The following is a 10,426-nucleotide window of genomic DNA, read 5'->3' as shown; positions in this document are numbered from 1 at the left end:
TAAGTGAGTCCATCAACTCCAACGGCATCATTGAGTATAGAACCATGACCTAAAAGCACCTTACTCGTCGTCTGAAAAGTCTGCAACATGAACGTTGCAGCCCGAAACGGGTCAGCACATGGAATATGCTGGCAAAGTAACACATAGAGAACAACGAAAGGATAAGGCTATACTACATGCATATTTGGCTGGTGGAAAGCTCTATGGTTACAGTTTTGCGTAAAACCAATTTTTCCTTACTGCAAAGAAATAAATTTTATTTAACTATCATGGTAGTTGTTAAACATTGAGAGTGTAGACACCCTCTCAATCCCAATTAAGCATCATCATTAAAACCCAACAAAATTAATTTAGTAACATGATGAGATTCACGTGATAATCCAAGTACTAGATACTAAAGATGTCCATAACCGGGGACACGGCTAACCATGATTAGTTTATACACTCTGCAGAGGTTTGTGCACTTTTCCCCACAAGACTCGATCTCCTCCGTTGGGATTCTTGCACTACATGATGTTTGAGAAACGGATGACCGAGACATAGTCTTTCAGAAGCGCTTGCACCTTATGAACGGGTAGACCGTACCACCTACATCCCCTACATCTGCTACTCTACCACTGTAAGAGTTCGCACGACTTAGTCAACTATGCTAAAGCCCATAGTAGCTTGTGGATGCACACGGAAGTTTCTAGTATGAATAATCTCATGATCCCTTTGAGCCTGGGTGGCGGTCCAAAAGAAAAACAGGCAATCGCTCCACCCAGATGTGTGTTTAAGTTGCCACCTTAGATAAACCATTAATTTAACAATCTCACATCTGTCATGGATACACTCACCCAATCCACGTCTACTAGCATAGCATGGCATAATAAGCAAACGTAGAAGTAACTCCCAAAGGTTTGATAATAAACAGGTAATAGGTACTGCCTCATCTACTTCCCGAACCCACAATTTAGTTAGATCCTAATCATGTAATGTGTGAGGATTGATCTAATGCAATAAAACTGGGTAGTAGGAAGTATGATCAAAGTGTTACTTGCCTTGCTGATGATCCGTGAAACCTAGCAATTCGAAGTAGCAAGCGGCGCACTCCGGGTACTCTATCGCAAAAAAACAAGCATACAATAAGTACTCATCTAATGCACAGGTAAAACTCGAATAAGAGATCTAACCAGATAGTTCAACTTAAGAACTCCGGTTGGCAAAAGAATCAAATCAAACGAAGCAACGAAAGACAAACGGCAAACGAAACAAGCTCCGTTTACTAATCTGAATCTAGGTCAAATTTTACTGAGGCAAAAACTTGTTTGAGTTGGTTAAACAGAAAGAGGGTTTTGAGACGAAACTCCAGGCGCTTGAATCGCCTGATTCTGATAAACGAGCGAAAAGTTAAACTAGAACAAAAATCGGATCAGAAATCGCGATCAGAAATAATCGCGGATTAATCCGAGAAAAAGAAAAATGACGAACAAAATAATGAACGGACGTTCGTTTTCTGGAACTAAGCGATGAACGCGTTCGTTAAAACGAACGGACGAGCAAACGCTCACTAAATAAATAAATAAATAAAAACCGATCTATTTAAAAAACGAAAACTAGGGTTTTCTAAAAAAACCAAATTGGTTTTTTTCTAGAAAACCAGGTGGCGGGGCGGCTACCTCGGCTCGGTCCGGCGGGGCTCCGGCGGGTCTTCCGGTGGGCAGCAGGGGCAGCGGGGCGGCGTGGGGCGGCGGCAGCAGCGGCGGGGCTGCGTGGGCGGCGGCGGGTGGCGACTCGGGGCTCCCAGGGGGCCCCCAGGGTGGCTATTTAAGAGAGGGGGGCGGCCTTCCTTGGGGAGGGGGTCGGCGGTGTGCGCGTGCCCGGCTCGGTCTCCCCGAGTCCGGCGGCAGCTCGGCGAGGGAGGCGGTGTCTTGGCGGGCCGGCCTGGCTCAGTTGGGCCTTTGGCCCAGTCGGGCGCGGGTTTAAAAAAAACAATTTCACTGAAACTAAGAAAAAAATTCTAGAAAAATAAATTAAAATCTAAAATTGCCAAAACCAATTTTCACCGTCTAAATAAAATTTTAGAAGAGGATGAACATTTTCTTGGCCCTAAATGCAATTTTTGAAAACATGCAATTTTTCCTAAATTCAAATAAAACCACGAAAAACTCCAGAATAAAATCTTATTTGATTTTTTATTAAATCCGCAATATTTCTTTATTTTGGGAAAGTCATTTTATTCCCTCTCTCATATTTTGATAATAGAAATAATTGAAGATAAAATAAATAAAATCAAATGATCCTATTTTCAAAATTTGAGAAAACTCAAATATGAAAATAACGAAATCCCCAACTCTCTCTGAGGGTCCTTGAGTTGCGTAGAATTTCTAGGATCAACCCAAAATGCAAATAAATATGATATGCAGTGATGATCTATTGTATAACATTCCAAATTGAAAATTTGGGATGTTACAATATGGCTAATTGGATGTGAGTTTTCATGAACTATTACTGTTGACATTACCCTTGAGGTAAAAGGTTGGGAGGCAAAACTATAAGCCCCTATCTTTCTCTGTGTCCGACTAAAACTTCATAACCATAAATATTGCGTGAGTGTTAGCAATTGTGAAAGACTAAATGATGGTTGAGTATGTGGACTTGCAGAAAAGCTCTTATATTGACTATTTTTGATGCTATGATAAATTGCAATTTCTTCAATGATTGAGATTATAGTTTGTTGGTTCTCAATAAAGTTTTTGATTCATACTTTAAATTGTGACCGAATTGTTACTTTAGCATAAGAAATCATATGACAATATTTATATATGTTGCTGTTGTAAGAATGAACATGATGCCCTCATGTCCGTATTTTATTTTATTGACACCTCTATCTCTAAACATGTGGACATATTTTTCGATCTCGGCTTCCGCTTGAGGAGAAGCGAGGTCTAAGCTTGGGGGAGTTGATATGTCCATTTTGCATCATGCTTTTATATCGATATTTATTTCATTATGGGATGTTATCACACACTATGTCACAATACTTATGCCTATTCTCTGTTATTTTACAAGGTTTACATGAAGAGCGAGAATGCCGGCAGCTGGAATTCTGGGCTGGAAAATGAGCAAATATTAGAGTCCTATTCTGCACAACTCCAAAATTCCTAAAACTTCACGGGAGCACGTTTTAGAATATATAAAATATATTGGGTGAAGGAAGTACGAGAGGGGGGTCCACCCACCATCCACGAGGGTGGGGGCGTGCCCTACACCCCTGGGCGCGCCCCCTGCCTCGTGGGCCCCCTGGCAGCCCTTTGATGCCCATCTTCTGCTATATGAGGTCTTCCGTCGAGGAAAAAATTCATAAGCGACCTCACGGGATGAAACTCCGCCGCCACGAGGCGGAACCTTGGCGGAACCAATCTAGGGCTCCAGCGGAGCTGTTATGCCAGGGAAACTTCCTTTCGGGAGGGGGAAATCATCACCATCGATCCTCTCATCGGGAGGGGGTCAATCTCCATCAACATCTTCACCAGAACCATCTCATCTCAAACCCTAGTTCATATCTTGTATCCAATCTTTGTCCCAGAACCTCAGATTGGTACCTGTGGGTTGCTAGTAGTGTTGATTACTCCTTGTAGTTGATGCTAGTTGGTTTATTCGGTGGAAGATCATATGTTCAGATCCTTTATGCATATTAATACCCCTTTGATTATAAACATGAATATGATTTGTGAGTAGTTGCGTTTGTTCCGGAGGACATGGGAGAAGTCTTGCTATAAGTATGTAGCGATCCGACCTTAAACGGTCAAATCTTTGTGCATAAGTGTCATCCCTGGATCGGTAATGCTGACACACACAGTACTTGAAGGATTTATAATAGAGTGGCAATCACACACTTATTACAACGAATGTCTCAAAGAGAACTTATTGCAATAAATATGGCTTAAGGCGATCTAAATAAGATAATAGCGGAAGGCTTGGAAGATAAAGCGAGTCCATCAACTCCAACGGCATAGCTGAGTGCACGACAACGACCTAGCGCACCTTACTCTTCGTCTGAAAAGTCTGCGACATGATATGTTGCAGCCCAAAATGGGTCATCACATGGAATATGCTGGCAAGATAACAAAGTAGAGCAATGAAACAAGTGAAGGCTATCACTACATGCATATAGGGCTAGTGGAGGCTCTATGGTTATAATGTTTTTGTGAAAAGCCATTTTTTCCCTACAACAAAGGAATATATTTTATTTAACTATCATGGTAGTTGAAAAACATTGAGAATGGTAAAACCCCATCTCAATCCCAATTAAAAGTAATTAACATCCCAATAAATTAATTTAGGGTGATGAGATCCACATGATAATCCAAGAACCAGATACTCAAGATGTCCATAACCAGGGACACAGTTAACCATGATTAGTTTGTACACTCTACAGAGGTTTGGGCACTTTTCCCCACAAGACTCGATCTCCTCTCTTGTATTTCTCGCACTGCATGGTGTTTGAGAAACGGATGACCGAGACACAGTCTTTCCGAAGAGGTCCCCTTAACCGATAGATAGGCCGGTACACCTACAATCCCTTACATCTGCAAGCCCATCATGGAAAGGTTTCCCACAACTTACTCAACTATGCCAGAGCCCATAATGTCTTGTGGCTGCACACGAAAGTTTCTAGCATGAATAATCTTATGATCCCTTTGAGCCTGGGTGGCGAACCAAAAAGGACAGCACTGGTATATCCCCAGGTGCCCGCAACCAATCCACCCAGATGTGTTTTTAAGTAGCCACCTTAAGTAACCCATTAATTAATAATCTCACATCTGTCATGGATACACTCAAACCCAATCCACGTCTATGAGCATAGCATGGCAATTAATAGCATAACGTAGAAGTAACTCCCAAGGGTTTGATAATAAAAGGGTAATAGGTTCTACCTCATCATCTACTTCCCAAAACCCACATGTTAAGAGATCCTACATCATGAAATGTTTGAGGGTTGAGCTAATGCATAAAAATTGGGTAATAAAGGGGTATGATCAATGTGTTACTTGCCTTGCTGATGATCCGGAAAACCTAGTGACTCGTAGTACCATGCTGCGCACTCTGGGAATTCTAGCGTAAACAAACTATAGCATACATAAGCACTCAAGCAAAGATGCAAGGGGAAAACTTCAAATAAGAAGATCCAAACTGAAAGCTCAACTGATAGGCTCGATTTGCAAAAATAATCGATCAAAACGGAGATACGGAACTGAAACTATGGTCAAAAGAACTTCGTAAACAAATCTGTTTGAAACCAAATTTTAAAATTGTCAAAACCTTGTTCAAGTTGATTAAATAGAAAGAGGGTTTCGAAACAAAGATTTTGGCATTGGTTTCACTAGATTTGGACAAACGGTTAAGAAACGGCGAGGGTTTGAAGATCAGGGGCTAATCTGCGATAAAAATAATCGTGAATAGGTCCCTGGCCGAAAATAAAATAAAAAGAAAAGACTTACAAATGAACATTTGCTGTCTGAACCTAACCGGCGAACAGCGTTTGTTAAAACGAATGAATGGACGAACGTCCACTAAATAAATAAACCGACGAAAACCGATCTATGAAAATAACCGCGAAACTAAACTAAAGAAACCGGGGTTAACCGAAGAAAAACTGACTGGTCAACGGGCGGTCAACAGCGGCGGTTTCCGGCGAGATCCGGCGGGCGGCGTGGTGCTACGGCGGTGGCGGCTGTTGCGGTGCTGCTGCTGCGGGACAGGGCAAGGCGAGGTGGTGGCAAGGGGCAGCGGCGACGCTATATAAGAGGGGGAGGGGGTCCGTCTTGGGGAAGGGGCAGGCCGCGACGGCAGGGGCAACCCGGAATCCGGCCGGAGTCCGGTTCGGGCACGCAGGCGAGCGGGAAGGCGGCGGCGCTGCGCTGGCCCGGTTGGGCCTTCGGCCCAGTTCGGTCCGAAACTTATTTTTTTAAACGATTCCGTCGAGAAAAATCCTAAATAAAATAAAATAAAAATCTGGAAATGCCAAAACAAATTTTCACCGTCTAAATAAAATATTTAGAACTTAGTGAACATTTTCTTGGCCTAAAATGCAATTTTGAAAAATGCATATTTTTCTAATTCAAATAAAATAGCAATAAAATCCAAATAAAATAATTTATTTGATTTTAATAATTTGCCTCTAATATTTCATTTATTTTGGAGAAGTCATATTATCTCCTCTCATATGTTTTTAATATTGGAAATATTATTTGGAGAGAAAAATAACTAAAACCAAAGTGATCCACTTTTCAATATTTGAGAAAATTCAAATATGAAAACAATAAAATCCCCTACTCTCTCCGTGGGTCCTTGAGTTGCTTAGGATTTTGGGATCACAAAGCCAAAATGCAAACAAATATGATATGCATATGATGACCTATGTATAACATTCCAAATTGGAAATTTGGGATGTTACAAACCTACCCCTTAAGGTGAATCTCGCCCTCGAGATTCGGGTTGGCTAGAAAATAGGTGTGGGTGGTCGTTCCATAGATCATCGTCTCGTTCCCAGGTGGCTTCATCCTCGGTATGGTGGCTCCACTGAACTTTGCAAACTTTATAACCTTACTGCGTGTGACTCGGCTGGCAAACTCGAGAATCTTGACTGGTTTCTCCTCATAGGTCAGATCACTATCCAACTGAATTGCTTCTAGGGGCACTGTATCTCTCAGAGGGATATCAGCCATCTCAGCATGGCACTTCTTCAACTGGGAAACGTGAAACACATCATGAACTCCTAACAGTCCTTCGGGTAACTCCAGCTTGTAGGCAACTTCTCCCATACGTTCCAAAACTCGGTATGGTCCTACAAATCTTGGGGCTAGCTTTCCCTTAACTCCAAAATGTTTAACTCCTCGCAGAGGTGACACACGAAGATATGCTCTGTCTCCGATTTCATAGACTACCTCTTTGTGTTTTGAGTCTGCATAACTCTTCTACTTGGACTGACTACCTTCAGTCTATCTCGAATCAACTTCACCTTCTCTATGGACTCTTTGATCAAATCGGGTCCAAACAACTGACGGTCTCCAACTTCATCCCACATCAACGGTGTTCTACACCTTCTTCCATACAAAGCTTTGAAAGGTGCCATCTTCAGACTGGCTTGGTAACTGTTGTTGTATGAGAACTCTGCGTAGGGCAAATTATCATCCCAACTAGATCCATAATCTAGCGCACAAGCCCTCAACATGTCCTCTAGAATCTGATTGACTCTCTCGGTCTGTCCATCCGTCTGTGGATGAAAAGCTGTACTGAACTCTAGCCTTGTGCCAAAACTTTGAAGTAAACTGTGTTCCCCTATCTGATACGACAGTCCTCAAAACTCCATGCAGACATACGATCCTGGTCATATATATCTTGGCCAACTTCGCACTCGTATAGGTGGTTTTCACTGGGATAAAGTGAGCCACTTTGGTTAAACGATCCACTGCTACCCAAATAGAATCATATCCCGATCGGGTTCTGGGAAATCCAGTGATGAAATCCATGCCAAGCTTGTCCCACTTCCATTTGGGAATTGGCATAGGTTGCAGTAATCCGGCTGGCTTCTGATGTTCTGCCTTCACTCTCTGACATACATCACATACGGCTACATACTCGGCAATATCCTTATTCATACCAGTCCACCAGAAACGCTCCTTCAAATCCAAATACATCTTGGTGTTTCTGGGGTGTATCGAGTATGGCGAGTCATGAGCTTCCTGAAGTATCAACTTCCTGATCTCTGCATTATTGGGTACATAAACACGGTCCTCAAACCGCAAGGTGTCATGCTCATCCTCATGAAAACCCTTGGCTTTTCCATTGCTCATCTTCTCCTTTATCTTAGCAATTTCCTTATCATCCTTCTGAGCTTCTCGAATTTTCCCAATAATGTCGACTGAATTTCTAATGCGGCAACAAAACCTCTAGGGACTATCTCTAAGCGTAGCTCCCTGAGATCTTCAGCTAACCCCTTTGGCAATCCTCCACTTATGAGGGTATTGGCGTAACTCTTCTGGCTCAAAGCGTCTGCTATGACATTGGCCTTGCCTGGTTGATAGTGCAACTTCATATCATAATCCTTTATAAGCTCCAACCATCTCCTTTGCCTGAGATTCAACTCCTTTTGTGTGAAAATGTACTTCAAACTCTTGTGATCCGTGTACACATCACAATGATTCCCAATAAGGAAATGCCTCCAGGTCTTGAGCGCATGCACTACTGCTGCTAACTCCAAATCATGTGTGGCATAATTCAACTCATGCGGTCGAAGTTGACATGAGGCATATGAAACAACTCTTCCGTCTTGCATAAGTACGCCACCAAGTCCTAAGCGAGATGCGTCGCAATACACTTGGAAATCCTTGCGCATATCCGGTAGAATCAACACTGGGGATGTAACCAAAAATTTCTTCAACTCCTGGAAACTTGCCTCACATTCATCTGTCCATTTGAACTTGGTGTCCTTTTTCAACAACTCCGTCATAGGCTTCGCAGTCTTAGAGAAATTCTCAATGAATCTCCGATAATATCCTGCGAGTCCAAGAAAACTTCGGATCTCTCCAACTGAAGTGGGTGCCAACCACTCAGTGACTGCTTGAACCTTGGTAGGGTCTACTGCTATACCTTCTCCTGATATAACATGTCCAAGGAATCCAACTTCTTTCAACCAAAACTCACATTTGCTGAACTTGGTGTATAACTGATGTTCCATGGGCTTCTTGAGAACTAAGCGCAAATGCTCCTTATGTTCCTCTTCATTCTTTGAGTATACCAAAATGTCATCAATGAACACCACGACAAATTTATCCAAGAACTCCATGAACACCTTATTCGTCATACTCATGAAATAGGCAGGGGTGTTAGTCAATCCAAATGACATAACCGTGTACTCGTATAGCCCGTACCTTGTGGTGAAGGCTGTCTTAGGTATATCCTGTTCTCGGATCTTCAGGTTGTGGTATCCTGATTCAAAGATCGATCTTGGAAAATACTTTAGCTCCTTGTAGCTGGTCAAAAAAATCATTGGTGGGTACTTGTTCTTGATCGTCACTTCATTCAATGCACGATAATCAACAACCATTCTCAAAGATTTATCCTTCTTCTCGACCAAGAGCACTAGGGCTCCCCATGGTGATGAACTTTGGCGAATGTAACCTTTCTCCAATAACTCCTTAATCTGTTTCTTAATCTCCTCCAAATCATTAGCGGGCATCCGGCATGGTCTCTTCGATATTGGTCCGGTGCCTGGCAACAGCTCTATCAAAAACTCAATGTCTCGATCCGGCGACATGCCTGGTAGTTTCTCTGGAAATACACCTGGGCAATCCTTCACTACAGGCACTTCCTCCTGAACAACTCCCGTGAGGGAATTTACGTGAGTCCTCTTTGGTGTATGCCTGGATACATACTTAATCCTTTTTCCCTCCGGTGTGGTGAGCAAAATTGACTTACTGGCGCTATCAATGTTTCCTCCATACATCGATAGCCAATCCATACCGAGTATCACATCCAATCCTTGTGATTCCAAAATTATTAAGTCTGAGGAGAAAACATGCCTACCTATGGTCAATGGCATCTGAAAACATCCACTGCTTGCCATATACTCCCCTCCAGGTGAGCTACTAATATAGGTTTCTTAAGAACTTTGGTGGGCAACTTATATTTATCCACAAATCCCCTTGATATGTATGAATGCGATGCACCAGTATCAAAAAGAACTATTGCAGTAAATGACTTAACCAAAAACTTACCGATAACTGCATCTGGCTGCTCCTCAACCTCCTCCACGTTCACGTGGTTCACTTGTCCCTTGTTGAAAGGGTTGGGTTTATTCCCAGAGCTTCCATTGCCATTTCCATTCTTGAGTTTAGGACACTCATTGGCGTAGTGTCCAGTCTTCCCGCACTTGAAACAAGTAACGTGACTTTGGTCCTTCTTGGCGGGCGTGCTTGGGTTAGAGCAGTTCTGACTGCTTGCTCCACTCCCATTTCCATTCCTAGAGCCATTGTGGTTATGCAAACTTCCTCCATTGTGGTTATGGCCTCCATGGTTCTGGGTATATCCTCCCGAGTTCTGGGTAAAACGTGGCTTCTGCTGATCTCCTGAATTGTACTTTCCTTGTCCATTCTTCCTTTTGCGGCTCTCAATTTTCTACTGCTTTCCTTCAATCATAAGAGCCTTATCTACCAACTCTTGGTAGTTGTTAAATGTTGCCACCATTAACTCCATACTCATCTCATCATTCAGCCCTTCCATAAATTTCTCTTGCTTCGCGGCATCTGTGGCCACATCGTCTGGGGTATAACGAGCTAACTTGCTAAACTCATCCACATACTACCCCACAGTATGGTTGCCCTAGCATAAGTTTCGAAACTCACGCTTCTTCATGCTCATAGATCCAATTGAGACATGAGAA

The sequence above is a fragment of the Triticum aestivum genome, chromosome 3A (assembly GCF_018294505.1).
Source record: "Triticum aestivum cultivar Chinese Spring chromosome 3A, IWGSC CS RefSeq v2.1, whole genome shotgun sequence".
NCBI lineage: Eukaryota > Viridiplantae > Streptophyta > Magnoliopsida > Poales > Poaceae > Triticum > Triticum aestivum.
Note: the sequence above shows the minus strand (reverse complement) of the source record.